At 40.7% G+C, this 20,499-nt stretch overlaps 1 protein-coding gene and 1 long non-coding RNA gene across 2 annotated transcripts in view; one reads left to right on the top strand and one right to left on the bottom strand.

Annotated features, from left to right (window-relative positions):
• The window catches only part of SMIM43 (small integral membrane protein 43), a 116,420-nt gene that overhangs the window by 19,841 nt on the left and 76,080 nt on the right, over positions 1-20,499 (bottom strand). The gene's annotated exons all lie outside the window — the stretch shown is intronic.
• Positions 18,779-20,499, top strand: part of LOC146400973 (uncharacterized) — a 77,659-nt gene continuing 75,938 nt past the window's right edge. Inside the window, exon 1 of the long non-coding RNA XR_014813819.1 lies at positions 18,779-19,034. This is a non-coding gene — a long non-coding RNA (uncharacterized LOC146400973). The remainder of the gene's footprint in view (positions 19,035-20,499) is intronic.

The following is a 20,499-nucleotide window of genomic DNA, read 5'->3' as shown; positions in this document are numbered from 1 at the left end:
CGGATCTGGCGTTGCTGTGGCTGTGGCGTAGGCCTGCAGCTACAGCTCTGATTAGACCCCTAGCCTGGGATCCTCCATGTGCTGTGGTATGGCCCTAGAAAAGACAAAAAAATTTAAAAAATTAAAAATAAAATAAAATAAAGGAAGATTTCACCCCAAAGCCCTACAATTTTTAAAATACAGTGTTTGGATCAAGTCAGATCAAAATTTACCAGGCATTCCAGGAAACAGAAACAATTACTAAATACCACAAAGAGGAGTTCCCTTGTGGTACAGTGTGTTTAGGATCCTGCATTGTCACTGCTGCAGCTTGGGTCACTGCTATGGTGTGGGTTCAATCCCTGGCCCAGGAACTTCCACATGCCACAAATGTGACCAAAAGAAACACAACAGACACATTGATCTAGATATTTTAGTTATCAAAATACATTTTAGGAGTTCCTGCCATGGTGCAATGGGTTAAGAACCTGACTGCAGTGGCTTGGGTCTCTGCGGAGACATGGGTTTTATCCCTGGCCTGGCACAGTGGATTAAAGGATGCAGAGCTTCTGCAGCTGCAGCATAGTTCACAGCTGAGGCTCAGATTCGATCCCTGGCCAGGAATGTTGATATGCCATGGGTGTGGCCATAAAAAATTTTTTAAATAAGTATGATTAATAGGCTCAGGAAAAAAACAAAAGAATCTATGTTATTAGTTAAAATTATAGATATGAACTGTGGGGTACAACAAATAACCAAAAAGTAATAATAATAGTATTTCCAAATACTATTTCTTTGGTAATAAGCATTTATCAAAAGCTTATTTTGTGCCACGCATTCTTCTAAATGACTCTTTAACTTCTCACAACAATCCTGTGAAATAAGTACTATTATTGCCCCCACTTTACAAATGAGGAAATGGAGGTGTAAGCTGGTTAAATAAACATTTATAGTCACATAACTAGTAAATGGCAGAGCTAGAATTTGAACTCAGTCCAACCTCAGAAACCTACATAAACATAAATAGCACTTAATCACACCACTATACAGAATATATGCATCTTATACAACAGCCACAGATAGAACATGTTTTGGTTAAAGTAACGTAGAATCCTGACAGTTCAAATTATTTAGATCCCCAAAATGTCTTTGTTTTCTCATGGCCCCAAACCCTGAGAATGTGAGAGTTCCAACCTAGCCTAAATTGCATAGAGGTATTCTCAAATCCAAGCAGCCCAATAACATTTTTCTGAAAGTACGAAGAAATGTGTCTGATTTTAAGTAGACTAAAAACAGAAAATAAAAATTAAGTATGAGAAATTTGACCAAAAATAGCGCTAAATACCAACCACCACCTAAGTTATTTTTGTAAACTTTTGTCTGGTCACCCTCTAAGTATTATAATTGTCACCTGTGACTTCTTAGCCACTGAACTATAGTTAACACTTATCCTGTGGGTAGAAAACCTTAACTAAAAAATTCCATCACATGCACAGGTCCTTACTCTTCCCAGCAGCACTCCCTGAAGAAACCAAGTCTTCATTATCTAACACTGTTCTTGTTGACAGACACATGAACTGGTTTGCAATCTTACCAGGTAAACATTTAAGAAATGTATCTGGAAGAATAGTGGATTGAACACAGGATATCCTTCTCTCTGTCATGCACTCCCTTTTCCAACAATGTCTTTTCATGGCCAGAAAAAATCTACCATTAGATTTGATTTCTCAAAGTCTCTTCTATACAGTAAATCAAACATTTGATATATTCACATTAATATGAATTAATGAAATGACTCAATCTCCTGGGCCCCTAGCTGTGATCAGGGCATGAGAAAGTGGGAGTTTTGACTGGGATGCAAGAAGCACAAGTCATGACAATTTGTGGGGTTTTTTTGTCATTTTGAGGGCCACACCTGCAGCATATGGAGACTCCCAGGCTAGGGGTCCAATCAGAGCTGTAGCCACAGGCCTACGCCACGGCCACAGCAATGCCAGATCTGAGCCGCATCTACAACCTACACCACAGCTCATGGCAACGGCGGATCCTTAACCCAGCTGAGAGGCCAGGGATCAAACCTGAAACCTCATGGTTCCTAGTTGGATTCGTTTCCACTGCGCCACAATGGCAACTCCAGCCACGACAATTTTGAACATAAACTATAGGGTGGTTCTTGTATTCTTAAACACTCAAAATGAAAATGTTAATGTAATCCACCTTGTAGAACTGAAGATTGCATGAAAACAATGAGCATTAAGTGTGCTTAAGATATTAGGCACACTGTAGGTGCTTAATAAATGACTTTTATAATCAACTATAATGACTTTGGCAATAATGGAGAAATTTTCAAAAAAATGTATTTTAAAAGAATTGGCAAGAAAGATGGTTATGGCAGTAGATCTAAATTAAGTTTAATAAAATAATAAAATTAACCCCTCAATTCACTGCCCAAGATCATTTTTGCTGCTTTGGATAATGTATGAAGGACTTGGAGGCATCTTGTGAGCTAATTGTTTAGCATACAGACCTAAAAATTCATAGATCAACAAATCAATTTAATATATTTAAGAAATTTTGTGGAATAAAAATGTGAAGTTTATAATCAAAATCTTCTCTCTCCATTTACATATTTATTTATTTTATGGCCATGCCCAAGCCATGTGGAAGTTCCCAGGCCAGGGATCAAACCGGTGCCACAGCAGTGACCTGGGCCATAGCAGGGACAACACTGGATTCTTAACCAGCTTAGCCACGAGGGAACTCCTCTCTCCATTTATTGAGTGGTCCATCATTTCTCCATATGTCTATTTACTTATGAACAAAATAATCATCTAACATAATGACCACCCATGCACCATTGTTCTTCTCATATGAAAATTATCTTCCTGACTCAGTATCAACAGGATATACCCATTGAGCTATTTTTTTCTACAGTAGAAGTAGGTTGTAACTATGAACACCAGTGTTTTCTCACTGGGTTCCTTTTGTGACCAGAAGCAAAACTTTCCATGCTTGTGAGGAGGTTGTATAGGTACAATTTGGATACAGATCAAAAATTAGGCAATTGTCTCCAAGGATGCAAGAATGAGGCAGTTTGCCTCATTAGTGATTTGCTCTAACCAGCCTTCTCAGAATAATTTCCCCTGGGCTAATTTTCCAGTTAGTCTTGTGGATGATATGTTTTCTCAGTCACCTGAGAAGTATGTATATTTATAAATTAGCATAACTGGAGAAAAAGATCTGAAGAGGTGGAAGCCTCTGTTCAAACTAGACTATGCAGGCTGGCAGGACTGGCTGGAATCCTTGATGAATCATTGATCATTGGTCAGTGGCTCCACAATTTACAAGCTATTTGACCTTGAATAAGTCATTACAGGCATCTTACCTTTCCTTATAGGATAAGCAATACTGTTAGAATGAAGGGTTTCTAATTTCCTTTTCTTTTAATCATACCTAAGGAAGAGGAAATTGAAATTGAAGACTTTTTGTTTCTTAAGAGATGCCAATTTCAAAAGCTGAGATGATAGTTACCTATGTGGAGATAAAAGATTTTATAAAATTAAATTAGACTAGTAGAAATCAATATTGTCAACTGATTTTACAAAGGCAAAAAGGCAATTCAAAAGATAGTTTTTAAATGGTGCTGCAGCTACTGGACATCCATAGGCAAAAACAAATAGAACTAGATAGACTTTATATTCTTTTCACAAAAATTAACTCAAAATTGATCTTACAAAGTAGACCATAACTCCTTATCCCTAAATGTGGACTACAAATAGTGACTTCTTTCCAAAGAATAAAGCGGCAGGGCGGGAGGGAGAATAACTTTATAGATGAGAAACTAGACAAATACTTCCTCAGCTAAGTGATCCAGATTAACATCAACAGCTATAAGTCATGTTAATAGCATGTGCTCCTGATACAATTGCTAAAAATTGTGCTTTACTCTGTGGTCATCTTCCATAAAACCCATAATCCTAGTCTAATCATAACAGAAAATCCCAACTGAGAAACTTTCTACAAAATGCTCGGCCAATGCTTCTCAAAATTGCACAGAAAATAAGGAAAGTCTAAGAAACTGTCATAGCCAAGACATTATGACTAAATGGAATGTTATATCCTGGGTGGAATTCTGGAACAGGAAAAGGATGTTAGATAAAAACAAAGGAAATCTGACTAGAGAAAGGACTTTGGTTAATAACAATGAATCAATATTAGGTTTTGTTTGTTTTTTGGTGCTTTTTTTTTTTAATGGCCACACCTGTGGCATATGAAAGTTTCCAGGCAAAGGATTGAGTTGGAGATGCAGCTGCAGCTGCCAGCTTACACCACAGCCACAGCCACAGCAACATGGGATCCAAACCACATCTGCAACCTACATGCCAGCTTGCGGCAGCACTGGATCCTTAAGCCACTGAGCAAAGCCAAGGATCCAACCTGCATCCTCATGGACACTGTGTCGGGTTCTTAACCCACTGAGCCATAATGGGAATTCCAATATTAGTTTATTAATTGTGTTACATGCATCATACAAATGTAAAATACTAATAATAAGAGAAATCCGGTGTGCGATGTAGGGAACTTTTTGTACTGTCTGCAATTTTTCTCTAAATCTTAAGCTACTCTAAAATTAAAAGTTTATTTAAAAAAATGAAATTTTTGTGTATTTTCAGGCAAAATGTTCACACAAATAGTATGCTTTGAGTTTTTTCTCTTTCCTTCCTTCAAAGTAAATGATATAGCTGCTATGTAATATAATCTCACATTTTACTATTATTTGATTCTTTAAAGATCCTTCACTTGGGGAAATGAGTTGAATCCATAGAACTACATCTTTGAAGGTAAAATACCACCAACCGAAAATATGCGGAAAAGCAACTCACTTTGTGTGGGATCTTTTGTCAAGAAAACAATAACAATCACAAACCATCAAATTAATAATAAGAAATAAACCTCCTTCAGAGCCCCACTGGTTTAGGGATGATCTTATTTTCTAAAATTTAACTATATGGAGTGTGTTAAAATAGGCAAAAGGCTACAGAAGACTAGATTCTTTATTGCACTTTTACTTAATCCTATGTTATTCTTTGATTTGCTGCCTGTTAAAATGTTTCCCAGGAATGGGGTCTGGCACAGGCCCAGCTACGCTGAGGGTTCAGAGATTTGCATTTTGCATCTAATTTACCCACCGACAACTTGCGTGACACCGAACCTCCACTTTTTTCTATGTATAAATGTGGGATTGGGCTGAGTTGACCTCTGAGGTCTCTTCCTGTTTTGTGACTGTAGTCCTGGGAGTAACATCACTACTGACTGACACAGTGTCATGGATTTGTTTTTCAGATTCCTTGCCCTCATCTGGCACAGAGCAGTCCTGAGGACTGAGAGTAGAGGATGGGTTAAAAAAAAAAAAAAAAAAAAAAAAAAGCAGAGATTTAATGTAGAAAAAAGAAGTCTCAGAGGTGATCTGACTCCCAGCAGTTGAAAATGGGTCATGTGGGAAGGAGAGCAGATGTGTTTTGGGAAATTCCAGACAACTTAAGGCCAACAGATATGTCAGAGTGGCCTGCATATGAACCAGTGTAACATCTGAGGGGTAGTGGCATCAGTCACGGACGTCCCAAAGGAGAGAGACTCCCTGGGATAGTGGTGACTCTTCGGGGTCACCTGATTGGGTTGTTTTTAAAACTGCCCCACCTCCTTCCCCATCTCCTCCCTTCTGCCAACACCCCCACTCCCACCCAGTTTCTGATACTCAGCCCTGCAGTGGTTTCTACTACAAATATTTTGTGTGTGTCATTCAAGTGTTAGGGCAGAGGAAAAAAAAAAAAAAAAAGTCAGAGAGGCAAGGATCCAGATCATTTAAAAGCCCTTTGTAAAGCTAAGTTTGTGACTACAGGAGAAAGCACCAGCTCTGCACACCTCCCTGCTCAGCAGTCCTCTTGTCTGGACTCTCCTCTCTCCAGTCTCATCATCACATCCCTGTGTAATAGCTCTTTTCACAACGCAAGACATTGCTTCATAATGAAGGCCATTTTTTCGTACTTGGAATTAGCTCACATTGACGTTTCTAAATGCTTAAAAGTCTCGCCACACATTTTAATCCTGCTACCTAGGAGGTCTGTGTAAGGAGCCTCCCTTAAATTCACAATATTTTTTGGTGGGAAAAGATCTGTTTACCAAACTGAAACATTGGAATCTCGTGTTGCTCATTGCTTGGCTCATTTGGAAACCCACAGGCGCTGAGTATGCATACCGGTTTTCCAGCCCTTAAGTGATATATTGATTGAAAGCCACAATGTATTATAGATGGCATTCCTGGAACAATGGCTTTTTCTCCAAGACCGCAGTACTCTTCTAAGACACCACTGAAAATGAGCCGAGCACAAACATGCTCAGTGGGCAGCCTTCCTGAGGAGTCCTGCCATTTCACATTTTCCCTAACAACTCAGAAAACAAGCACTGCTAAAGGAAGGACATAATCTGTAAGGTTGCTTTCTAATTATCTCCTGCTCAGAACAAACCTTGAGATCACAGTCTTGCAGCCTAATACAGAAAAAACTGTTTCAACACAGAACATAAACATCAAAGCACAGCACTTTTTAATTTCTTTAGAACAAGCTGAGTCTCTGCTTCACAGTTTGTAAGTGAAGAACACGCTTATAACGAGTAGCATTCTCTTATAATGAGGACAATATAAGCAACTGTCTAGCTTTTAAGTCACATGATATTTGATTATCATTCTTTCACCAAAGAATGATAATCCAAGCAGTAAAATAATGGGCTCAGTGACTAATGACAAGCTACATTATCTCTAAATAGGTTTCGGCCTGAGTTTATCAGGGGTTACCTGTCTGACCAGCCACGCCTTCTGCCAAGTATTCATTGCTGTTCATCGATTTAATCCTGTCAAGGGCCCCTTTCCAGGAGGGCATGATCCAGAGAGTGGAGAGATGCCACTGGGATGCCTCCACTATACACAACAGAGACCTCTGTGGTTGTTCTTGTCGCATTACGTAGAAATCATCTGTTACATATCTGTCCTGCAGTACTGGATTGTGAACTCTTTGAGGACTGGAAGCACGTCTTCTTTATCTTAAGAGTTTCAGTGCCTAGAGCAAAATTACTTCTCAATGTGTGTTTGTTGAACAAGTGAATCAAACAGTGAATGGCCATCAGTTAGGCCCAGTGGTTAAAAAGATGCACGCTTGTGGCAGATGTCTGTGGTTTTCAGTTCTGGGCTTCCCCACTTTTCAACTGCGTGATGTGGCACCATTAACCCATCTGTGTCTCAGTTAATCTAAGTGGGATTAACAGTAGAACTTCCTTCATAGGACTGTTGAGTTAGTGTACATGAAGCATGTAGAAAAATGCAGGCACATCGATGTTTAATATCTGTTTGCTGTGGTCAATATCATCATGAATACAATTATTATTACTAGGCAATAATAATTACCTATTAATAACGGAGGAATTTCTGACCTGGGTTCATGGTTCTCTGCACCAGAGCTTTTGATAGTAAGGAAGCAAACCGGATATATTCCACTTGGTGGACAGACAGCCAAGTGATGTTTGAAATGAGCTCTGTCATCTGTGGACAAAATGCAGCTAATATTGAACAGGCACTTCCTATAAGCCAGGCATGTATTAGAGGCTTTATGCATGTGAATGCTTTTTTTCAATAGTTTATTTTTTAGAAAATTTTTAGATTCACAACAAAATTGAAGGGATGATAACAGAGATGTCTCATGTACCCCCTGCCCCCAAACATGCACAGCCTTCCCCGTTATCAACATCCCCGACTAATTCCAACACATCACAATCACCCAAAGATTATAATTGACATTAGGGTTCACTCTTGGTGTACATTCTGTAGGTTTGGACAAAAGTATAATGACATGTAGCCATCATTATAGTGTCCTACAGAGTACTTTCACTGCCCTAAAAATCCATTCTTTGAGTCCTCTTTTCATTTTCAAAACAAGTACTATTACTATTGCCATTTTTAAAAGATGAAAAAAAATGAGTCTCAGGGAGGTCAAACAATTTACTAAAGATTATACATTAACAAGGTGGACATCTGGCCCCAGAATCCATGACCTTTCTGTTCCTGGCTGCCTCCCAGGGGAATATGCAGAGAGCAGATGAATCACAGGAGTGTGATTAAATGTTCCCTATAGCAGCACCCAATGTGTGAGGACAGAAGCCAGTGTCACCAGGCTTCTTCAGCCTATGGCGCTAATGAGGCCTCCCAAACTCCAATATACAAATAATCATGGTTCTTGGGCCTCCTGCCAGCACTGAATGAAGTCCCCTGGGTGTGTTTCTGGGAGTTGAAGTACACAATTCTTTAAAAAGTATTTTAATTCAAATCACTATTAAATTATATAGTCATAATCAAATAATAATGCATAAAAATCCCCCCAGGAGTCCTCAGTCTAAATGATGCTCTGCCCAGATACAAAGCCCTAAGGATGGACTTCTTACATTCAAGCTTGTTACCAGCCACAGTTCATTTCCCAAAGAGGCATTGATGTAACTGGATGTTTTTAAATAACAACACTGGCTTTAAATGACTACAACCATCAAGTTGTAAATACTATTATGTTCATTTTACAGCTGAAGAAGCTAAATTTTTGAAAGTTAAATGCCTTATCTGAAGTCCTATAGTTAATAAGGAGTGGAGTATGATTGAAACTCAGATTTGCAGCTTCCACACTGCCTCTCTGACAAGCAGCTCTTAGCTACTTATTGTGGAAAAGCTTTGTAACAGGCACTGAGCTACAGGCTGGAAAAGTAAAGACAATTCCTACCCTTGTTGGGGAGACAGATCTATGAATAATTATAACAAAATATAAAGATGGTGGTAGAAAATAAACATAAAATACCACTGGAGCACATGGAATTCGTTAAAAGGATGTGACATTTGAGCTGGGTGTTGGAGGGTGAGTAGGAGTTTGCCCAGAAAGGGAAATGCACTGTAAACAGTGGGCAAGGCTTGTGCGTGGAGTATGCGGGAAACATGGGGGAGTGATGTCTTGATTCATGCTGCATTTTAAAAGGTGAGACATTCATTTTAAATTATGTTATTCATGGCATCATACTAAAAAACCCTGCAAAAGTATCCTTTAAACATGTCTGCTCAATAATATACATTATATATTACATATATATGTATAAAACTAATTGAAAGTCACTTAAGACTGGTACATTTTAGGACCATTATCTTGCTCTTTGTCCTAAATTTATCTCAGTGGTTCTTGACTGGGGCTATTTGAACCCAGAGGACATTTGGAAATCTCGGAAAACAGTTTTGTCTTTTTTTTTTTTTTTTTTTTTTGTCTTTTTAGGGCCGCACCCGCAGCATGTGGAGGTCCCCAGGCGAGGGGTCTTTTAGGAGCTGTAGCTGCCAGCCTACACCACAGTCACAGCAACGCCAGATCCGAGCCACGTCTGCAACCTACACCACAGCTCACAGCAACGCCGGATCCTTAACCCACTGAGCTCAGCCAGGGATCAAAACTGCAACCTCATGGTTCCTAGTCGGATTCGTTTCCACTGCACCACGACAGGAACTCTGGAAAACATTCTGGGTTGTTAAAATTTCCAGGTCAGTGGTGGGGGGATGCTACTGGCATCTAGTGGACAGAGGCCAAAGATGCCGCTAAAAAACCTACAATGCACAGGCCAACAAAGAATGACCCTACCCAATGTCAGTCTTGCGAAGGCTAAGAATCTCTGCTTATCTGCTCTGGAAGCCATAATTCTCCCCCAAACTAGCAACAAAGTCCAGGATAAGAGCCCCTGAACTAAACCACAGACACTGCAATTTCAGAGGAATCAGGAATCATGAGCCTGCTTTTGCTTGAAACCTGGCAGAAAATCTGTTCTGCATCATCTGGGTACAGAGAGAGCACAGAGAAGACACACAAAAGTGGGCGGGTTGGGGTCCTGAGGAATGATGATGTCACTTAAAAATCTATTCAGTAATGGTTACCTAAAAGACAGAACTGCCAAACTAGGTACTAAAGGACCTGCCTCCTACTGTGAAGTGACCCAGGAGCCAACATTTTTTCTTTCTGTGTTCTTTGGTCTTTACTCTGTTTACATAATAACGGCAAAAGGGAATGTCAATGAGCATACCCCAGTACCCAGCGTTGTGCCAACTGCTTTAAGTGAACTCTCTAACTGAATTTTCCCCAGTGCAGTATTGTTTCCAGAGGATACACTTTTTCCTGCTGGAGACTTATCCTTCTTAGGAAAAAAAGTACTGAAACTGGTCCACAAGGAGGGAAGTTACACCACCCAAGAAACAACATGCGGGTTTTCAAATGACAAGGCAGGAAAGAAAATTCAGGCATCAGATCAGCAGAGCTCAATGAGCAGTTACTGAGGGCCTCTCCCTGTCAAGTTGCTCCTGTTTTCTTAGAAGGCTCTCACTCTTAAGGAGCTTGCAGAGAAAAGCATAGATTTATGTCAGTGACTACTCCATGAAAGTTCACATTTAAATACCCTTATGATAGATGAACTGTTTTTCGGGTTTCTGTTTTTGTTTTGTTGGGGTTTTTTTGCTTTTTTTTGCTTTTTAGAGCTGCACCCACAACATATGGAGGTTCCCAGGCTAGGGGTTGAATCAGAGCTACGGGTGCTAGCTTATGCCTCAGCTACAGCAATGCCAGATCTGAGCCATGTCTGTGACCTACACCACAGCTCATGGCAACGCCAGATCCTTAACCCACTGAGTGAGGCCAGGGATCAAACCAGAATCCTCATAAATCCTAGTCGGGTTCGTCAACCGCTGAGCCACAAAGGGAACTCCGATAGATGAACTCTTATTCTTCAATGACTTCAGACAGGAAAAGTGTGATCCTATAAGCAAAGACCTGATGTTTTGAGAAATTGGCTTAATCCAGGCCATGCTGGGGTTCTGGTGAGAGGAGTTTGATTGTAAGAGTTGTTATTTGAGAGCCTTAGTTAGTGCAGAAGGAGGCTGGAGTAGAGGAGAATCACCTAGAATGAAAGAATAATGGCTTTCCCCAAAGCCCCATTGGCAGACTAATCTTAACCCTATACAGCGTTGGCTTTCAAAAGCTTTTGTCCTTGACTCTAGTAAGAAGTACACTTTACTTGCTCCCAGCAAAAGTTTTAAAAAATATTACTCGCACTGATATGTTCTGATCTGATTCCATTTCATTTTCTTTAATGCTGATCTTAAACTAGCAGGTGAGTACATGTCCTGGTTTGTCCAGGACAGTCCCAGTTTGTTGCCTATTGTCCCTGTGTAATTATTAATAACTCCCTCTTTACTCACTAAATTGGTTTCATAACCCATCAGCTCACGTTTGGAAAAATCCTGCTGTAGAGAAAGACGCCTCAAGCAGAAGGTGAAGGAACTGTTTTCACAGGGAGAAAGAGCTGCCTGTGGGCTAAGATGGCAAAAAGGAAACCCCTTAGCCGGTGGCTGCCTTCTCCCAATTTAAGGCTTGGAAGACCCGCCCCTTTGGCAGGGCCCACAGGTACCTCGGACTGCGGTGAGATGTCGCCCCCAAGTGGTTCTCATGGGGCAAAAGAAGAATCATTGCTTCCCTCTGAGACTCACTCAGACCTAGAGAAAGCTGGAGAAGGGACTGGGGGCCTCCGGTGTGCAGGTTGGGTCAATAATCCAGTCACATCGAGTTATTTCTGATAATGTTTAAACCCAGAGTTTGGAGAAATTAATTACCATTAATTTTCACAAGTATCTAACCAAAATATGCTAGAAATAAATGATAGTTGCTTACCAAGAGAGTTTATTCATACTTAACATTCAAAAGCAAATAAAAATGTTTTGTTTCCTTTAACCTCAAAAAAAGTTTTCTCAGAGGTACAAAATTTCCAAAGCTGTCTTGTGAATAACATTTAAATTTGAAATGAACGGCATTAAACATTTTTAAATTATCTCCTATGGGAAAGGAAATTTTCATTAATTCCTTCTCCACATTTCCTTATAAAATATACTTGAAATGAGTGAAATCATACAGATTTTATTATGATGTGGTAATTCAGGAGGAAACATTTGAAAAGATGACTGATCCACATTCCACAAATATTGTATTTTTATCAAGAAAAGAGTTGTTTTCACTACCTTTTTAAAAGTGATTTCATATAAATTTTTGGATTGTTTGTTCTAGTTTCATGAAAAATATCATGGGTAATTTGATAGGGATTGCATTGAATCTGTGAGCATGTGTGTATAACTGGGTCACCTTGCTGTACAGCAGAAAATTGACAGAACACTGTAAATCAACTATATTGGAAAAAATAAAAATCATTATAAATAAAAAAAGTAATTTCACATTTCTGCTTAGAATTACTAAAAAACAAAATATGTCAATCCTTTTGTCTTCTGAAAATATTTGTTTTAAAATTCCTTTTGCTCTACCCCCTCCTCAAAAGTCTTAAGAAAAGAGAACATGATGAGGGATGATATAAGAAAAAGAATATGTGTATATATGTATGACTGGGTCATTCTGTTGTACAGCAGAAACTGTTACAACATTGTAAATTAACTGTACTTTAATTTAAAAAATACCCCCCAAAAAAGAAAATAGGGAAGGGATGAGTACATTCCACCTTGCTTTATGAGGCCAGCATAACCGTAAGAGCAAACCCCTTCCTAAAAATTACAAAGGTTGTAAAATGCACAAACCTTTACAAAATATAGTCAAATGGTTTATCACAGGAATGCAAGATTATTTTAACATTCAAAAACAGTCAATGTAGTACACCCTCATAAAGGTCAAGGAGATATAATTGTTTAAAAAAGAGAGAAAGGCATTCTCAAAGTTGGTTCGGAACGAATGGAATTTGCAGGTTGTTTTTATTTGCTGCTGCTGCTGCTGCTGCTGCTGCTTCTGAACACGGCTTTAGCAGTACCCCAACGTGAGCCCAGCAATGGATATTCACACATTCTTCTCATGTACTGTGCCAGGTTGTGGGCTTAAGCCAACAGACAGCTTCTGGGGTTTTTTTTTAGCTTTCCAGGCAAGAGTCCAAAAACAATTCTTTAAAATAGGTGTTTTCGGAAAGACAGAAACTAAAGAACTATAGTCCTGATTGAATGCTTCGAAAGGTCTTCTACACCCTGGGTTCTGGAATATTAGGCTTGCTTTGGAAGCGATGAGCTGGACCTTTATTGTCAACATTCCGAAGGGATGCGAGGATGCATGTTCTCTAACTCCACTGACATAAGCCTAGATGCTGGTTAACGTGGATCAGATTCAAACAGTCCAGGGAACCAGCTCTGGTGAAAATTCGTTGATACTTATTCCTTCTGTGTATCTTCTTGAAGCTTTTTGTTCATGTGGCTTCCAGGGTATCTCTCCGGCCTGGATTTTTCCCTGACTGCTCCTGCCCCATCCCTTTTGCTGAATCCTCCTCACTTCCCCACATCCTGACCACAGAGTGCATTTGATTCAGTCTTTGGCTTGGTTCATTCTCTCTTGTTTTTTTTTCTTACCCACACTCATTTGTAAGTGATCTCACTCATTCTCACCATATTTACCAACAATCTCATTCATTCTCATGGCTTCAAATGCCATATATATGTTAATAATTCCCAAACACATAACTGAACTCTTCCATGGTTTCCAGGCTCACATATCTGGTTGCTGACTGTATTCCAACAGGCATCTCAGGCTTGATGTGTCCACAACTGAGTTCCCATTATGGCTTCCACCTCTCAAACTGTTTCTTCCACTGTCTTCTCCATCTCAACTAATGGCAACCCAGCTTTCCAGACACTCAGGCCAAGCACCTTGGAGCCATGCTTCACCTCTCTTCCTCTCATATTCTGTATCAGCAAATCTGGTTGCCTCTGCCTAATATGTGGCAGGAATTTGACTCACCCAGTCCTGCCCCATTATACAATTCTAAGAGGCCCCTCTGACATTGAAAACATTGTGACCAGTGCCTATGGAAGTCTGCTTTGTGACACCATGCCCACTATCATCTTCCTGGTCCAACCATCACCTTCTCTTGCTAGGAGTGTAGCAGCCTCATCACTGATACCCCTGCTTCCATCTTCCCCTCTTTAGTCTGTCCTGAATGATGCTGCAGAAATTCTGGTAAAAATAATTCATATCATATCACTTCTCACCTCAAAACTTTCCAGTGGTTTCTCAAAGTAAAAGCCAACACTTTACAATGACCTTTAAGATCCTACATGATATGATCACCTGTCACCATTCCAACCTCATCTACCAATTCTCTGCTTCTCTCTCTCCACCCGTGACCACCTCACTGGGCCTGGAGCACACCAGGAACACCTCTGCCACAGGCCCAGGCTCTTTCTGGTCCCTCTGCCAGAAATGATCTCACCCTAAATTATTCTCTTCCTTTAGATCTACACCCAAATGTCACTGCTTGGTGAAGCCTGCCCTGGCTAACCATCCCACCCTACACCCCCATTGCCTTCCTGCTTCATTCTTTATTAGCTGTCCAAAGTTTGGCGGGGCTGGGGCATCATCCTCCAGGGTCCTGCCACCAACACTCTACATCAGATGACTTATATGATGCTGTGTCCCCAGGAGGCAGAATCCATGAGTCCAAGAATCAAGGGATGGAAGGAGAAATGGCCTGCTTACTATTATTCCTAGTAATCTACTTGGAGAATTGGTGCTTCCTGTCCTGTCAACTCTGGCTTCTGTGTGTTAAGAGATCATGGTTCACAAAGAGGCATCAGTTCCCCCAGGGGACACAGCACGAGGCCCTTAAGCTACAGCCACCACTTGGGCATTTCTGTCTCCTCCTACCAAGAGACCAGCAGACAAGAAATGAGGCACCAGCTCGCCTGGGATAATCGACCCTAATCATCAGGAGGAGGTGACAGCTATAGTTACACAACGGGCCCAGGGAGGAATATGTTGACAGGTGATGATTCGTTTAGGGACCTCTACATATTCCTCTGCTCAGTTTCGATGGTAAACGGACAGGCATATAAGCCATAGCCCGAGGAGGGCATGGTTACCCGGGGTAAAATCATGATGCCAGGGAGGCCACAGGGATCAGCATACAGAAAAGAGATAGTGAATTTCAGTTGCAACCCTGAGGACAATGGCAGCAGCAGAGGCTCTTGTCCACATCCCACCATCTTCCTCTCATAAGTGTCCCCAGGAAAAGAAGCCCACCAAAATGCTGGAGGACATGCTCCCACAACCTTCATAATGAAATGATTCTGGCAGAACAAGGGGAAGATGTTAGTGGGAGCTGTGATGTGCCATCCAGATCCCCTTTAGGACCAAAGGATTAATCCCTCCAGCAGTTGGGAGTGCCCGCAGAGGTGGCTCTGCCATCAGTCCTTTGTGGGAACTGCTTCAGCTAAAAAGAGTTGTCTTGCCCAAGACCATGCCCCCTTAGAAAGCACACATCCAACGCATGGTTAACGGAGTATAAAGGTTCCACCCCCCATCCCAACTCAGGACAACTCTGAAGGGCCAGCAAAGATTCAGAGCTCCCTGTGAGGCTATCAGGGTCCTTTCTCTGGACTGCATTACAATCCAACTTTCCTGCCTGTGCAATCATGCCTCCTTCCCTTCTCTTCCACAGGTATTGATCCCAAGGGTTCTCCTTAAACCTCTCTCACGCTAATCTCCATCTCAGATTCTTCTTCCAGGGGATCCCAACCTATCAGCCCTTGAAACCTAGGAATCTTGACTGTCGTATGATACCTCATAATTGTACATGCAAAACCAGTGAACTTGACAGTGTACTACGTACATGTCTATACACCGAGCTTGTTTATGGGTTTTCTCTAAAATCCCTAGTAGAAAAGGAAGAATACCACAATACTAGACTCCACATGTCCTTATTTATTAAAAAATAAAAATTTAACAAAAGGGTTTTTACTGAAAATAATCAAGGGCTATGGCCTCCACTTACATTTGCTCTTACATAACCAATATATTAAAGATAAAATAGATATGCTGTATCAAGGACCAACTATCATCATTCATGGATAGGAAAAAATTGCCTGAAAAGATTTCATTAGTATGTCACACAATATAACTAGATTATGTTGCTGTAATAACTAACCTCCACATTTCAGTGGCTAACAAAAGAGATTTGTTTCTCATTCATAATGGTACACTATTCTCTGTTTCACATGATTTTCTCATTCCAGGATTCAGATTAAAGGAGATGCTCCTAACTGGTACATGTCCTCAGGGCACAGGGAAAGAGCAATGGAAAAACCACAGGCTGGCTCTTACAGCATCCTCTTCAATGAGGCATGTCCCTCTGGCTCACAGTTTATTGGCTACAGGAGAGTATGTGGCCAAACCTGACAAAGACAACTCCTTGCCCAGGGAGGGATTCTGTGGGAATAAATCCACTAAAGAAGGGCAGGCAATGTTTGGAAGAAATGATATAATCTACCACAACTAGTATGAAGGTCCAGAATCTGAAATTTCTAATAAATGTTTAGCCTCCTTGAGTTACTCCTATACTGAAATCACATGAAGGTAAGTTCCTATGTCAATCAAACTGACAAAATGTTCAGCAGCACCCTTCCTGCAGTCATTTACTAATTCCAACATTACAGATTTAATAAAGGATACAGGAGGTGAGAAAGTAAAAGAGAGATATAAATAAAACAGTGAAACAGCAACACACTTCTAACGCACCCAAACGTGGTTGTAGTCATCAGCAGAATTTCTAGTCTTAAGTTTGGTAAAAATTCAGAAAGGATGTCTGAAGGCAAAAGCTGGGACATTAAGTAAGACCATGTGAACTAACATTCTCCTAGGCTGCTTCTTATGTTTTCCACTCTTATCCACCATCACCATCATCATCATCACAGATATCATGAGTAGTAGAATTTTTGTTAGTCATTTCTTTTCTCTCTCACCCATTTGTGATGATTTTGCATGTATTTATAGGAACCATTTTAAATTTGTTCTGGAAAAAAGACATGAAGCTATCATATATTAGTTATTTTTGAAACAAAATCTGACCATGTGAATAGCACTAAAATGAGAGAGGGAAAATAATTAAGATAAACCCAAGTTGTCTAATCAGAGAGGTTTAACGTAAGGTGGAGTGTGGGAGTTATCAAGAGAGTGAGTGGCAACCCCAGGGTGGAAGAAAGGGCATTGCTAAAGACCAGAAATTGAGCCTAATTTTTGCCCAGTTTGAAAAATAATCAAAATATTAATCAAAACAATATATGAAGGGCCAACATACGGAATGAAAGATGATGTAAGTAGCAAATGGGGGTCAAACCTGGCAAAGAAAAGCACAAGAAAATCCCAAGGGAGACACAGCTTGAAGGGCTCTCCATATTGAAGGACACTGCATGTCCACTCCCTTCCGCCTTTCCACAACTCACAACACCAGGCTCCCCAGCTGACCAGGGTTTAAGCATGCCATGCTTCCCACCCATAGCCATGTTACTTAATGTGATTTTCAAACTAAAATCACTGATACAAATTAGGGAAGAGAAAGCAAATCCACACAACTTGTGAAATAAAACCTGAGACTTCAAAGACATTGTTTTTTTCCAAAAGGCCACTTTAGGCTCATCCACAGTTCTTGGGGGTACATGCTTACTCTCTCTCCTCTTCTGTTGGGAGAAGTGTCAGCCCAGGAAATGATTGATAATGCAAGCGTTTATGGAAATCATTAGAACTAGTAACAAGAACTGTAAACCTAAGAATGTTTGTGCTTAAGGGTGGATGTATATGGAGTTACAACACCTAGAAAATTTTTGAACATTGTAGTATTTCTGATACACCCCACTCTCTGGTATCATTGAAATAGGTGAAATATGCTTTTATAAAAAGAGGTTTGGCTTTGATTTTGATAAGCATTTTCACTCATTGAAACCACAAGGAACCTGTGTGAGCTGGCTCACCTCGCGATCACACTATGTCTCTTTCCTGGAGAGTTCCTAACAGTTCCAACACTCCCACCTGGTGGCCATAAGGTCACAGTGGCAGCCAGGGTGACAATGTGCTCTGGTCACAAGGCTAAGGGCAAATGGAGGGCACCCTGTGTTGTGGGTACTAAGCATTAAAATGACAGGAGGTTTGGGGAAAATGACACGGGCATAAGAATAGCACCCTCCTCGGGGGTGATGTCGGGATTGAGGGACTTCACAATGGCACAGAGCCTGCCACGTTGTAAATACTTAATACTAGTAGACACTTTTTTTTTTTTTTTTTATCATCACTCTAAGACAAAGACATGCGGTGGGTGCCCATGGAAATAAGCAGAAAGTCTACCCCCACCCCACTTTTGAAGGGCACTATGGTTTTTGAGGGCAGGCCTGAGATTAAGATGCAATACAAAAGGCAGACTCTCTCTCCCAGAACAGAAGTTTCATATGAGAAAATGAGAGCAAGACTATAAATTTAGTGAAATTTAATGAATGTGGAGGGAAGCTCTCATGTGAGGTCTGAGCCCACATCTTGTTATACATCATAAATTCCCACAGGAGAAAGGACCCGGTTAAAATTATACTTATGGAAAGGGTTCCTATTATAATTCAGAGATTCTCTACATGGAATCAAATCTCTAGGCATAATGAATGTGAAAACACTTCAGTCTCTGCACCCCTTGTTCTTCATCACAGAACCCACACTCAGAGCATCGCCAGTGCCTTGCTGGGCAAAAACCTCAGATTCATAATGAGTGTGTAACCCTTCTCACCCTCTTGGACATCAGAGAGCTCACATGGGAAGTATTATGAGTCCAGCCTTGTATCTCTGTCCTCCCCAACCACTCAGATGCTCATTAGCCATGTGCCCACCTATTTTTGGCTCTTGATTACATCTGAGTTAGGACAGTCTGCTGTTGATCAAATCCTTTCAGTATTACTAATTTCTAATGGCTTATCTGGGCTTACAGAACAGAGTTGAAACTGTCCAAGATGTCTCTCTGTGCATTTTGAAGTTCTAGGCAGGAAGTCGAAGGACTCCAGGGCACAAGATGTGTTCTTATCTATCCTTCCAAGAAAAGGCTATAACTCTGCAAGATAAAGGAGGATGTGAGAAGTGACCAGCCAGCTTTCTTGATGGGTAAGGATGAATTTAGATTTCATGGATGGTGGACTCCTGCAGAGGGTGGAGTATTTTTGCATGGGCTGGAAGGAATACATTTGGCAAAAAAAGTGTCAACCTCTACAGGAAAGGAAAAATGCCCAGGTAAAACTGTACTCTTACAGACAACAACGTGTAGGACATGAGAAGAACAGTAACAAGCAGAGCAGACTAATAAGTCTTGAAAGAAAACAGGGGACGGGATTGGGAACAACAGTACTATAACCATATATGTTCATATATAAATTAACAAAGTATAAGGTTATGAATCAAGTTAGCTTGAAATTTTCACCAAAGGAGATGAATGCTGTGTAGACAAAAGAAGATACGGTTAGAAGGGACAGGCAGCTAGAACTTGGTGTTGGAAGCGCCTTACCTTAACTAACAGAAACAGTGGCTAATGTTTACACAGCACTTACTCTGTGTCACAGGTTAATGGTATCTTACAAGTATTATTATCTGTATTTTGTAGTCTCAGACAATAGACTGAGGCACAGAGAGAAGATGGAACTAGAATTTAAATGCAGCATTCTGGCATGAGTGTCTAAGTTTTTAAGCACTGTCTCTCTAACAGATTAGAGCTAGCCAATATGGGCTGAGAGATATTCATAAGCTACAAAGTGGAATCACTGTGAGATCAGTTCAGTTGGAAGTAAAATGACAGAGAAGGAAAAAAGTGAAATTCTTATAAGATTGGCATCCTGGCCAGACATCTGATATAATAATGCAGTTTAATTCAGAGGAAGAACTGGCAGAGAGACAAATGCAGTAGTGATTGGCAATTTCGGCTGTCAGGAAAGCTGTTGTCCAAATGCCCTCCCTTCCTCAGCTTGGGTTCTGAGAAGCCAAAGTTGGCAAAGGCAGTTTCACACCAAGACTGCAAGGGACACAGAGGAATCACAGGAACAGAGTGGAAACTTTGAGTTGGGAGGCAGGCAAATGGTCCTGTTTGCAAAAAGCAGGCAGAGTGGGTAGGGGTGAGGAGCCTGCAAATTATGAAGGAAGGCTTAATGTCAACCCACATCAAAATTATATTTAAAAATATAGTTTGTGAGCATTTAGAAATGAAGCCATCTAAAAACCACTGACTCATACTTCTTATTTTGCCAAGGTGAAGATAATACTCTAGATATAGGTCAATGGTTTCCAGTTTCTTCAACTCCTTCCTTTCCTGGCTAGAATCTACTGTGCCCACCAGGGTAGAAAGTGTACCAGCCATCTCAGCAGGCCAGCTGTGGTGGCAATGAGGAATCTGGTGTCAGTCCTTCTGTTACTGGCCAGACATCAAGTGAGCCTGAAAAAAAATTCCTATTGACTGCCTATTTCTACTCTTCACTGTTTTGGCCTAGATCCTAGGCTTTTAGCTCAGTTGCTTAGTCTTGCTCTCCAATCTAGTCTGTCCGGAAGGTTTACCCTTTGCTCTAACCCACTCTGGTCCAGCTTC

The sequence above is a fragment of the Sus scrofa genome, chromosome 8 (genome assembly GCF_054392235.1).
Source record: "Sus scrofa isolate SSC_HxYL_T2T_F1_AM1 chromosome 8, Sscrofa_HxYL_maternal_Yorkshire_Landrace_v2.0, whole genome shotgun sequence".
In the NCBI taxonomy this organism is placed as follows: Eukaryota; Metazoa; Chordata; class Mammalia; order Artiodactyla; family Suidae; genus Sus; species Sus scrofa.
Note: the sequence above shows the minus strand (reverse complement) of the source record. Positions and strands in the feature narration are given on the sequence as shown.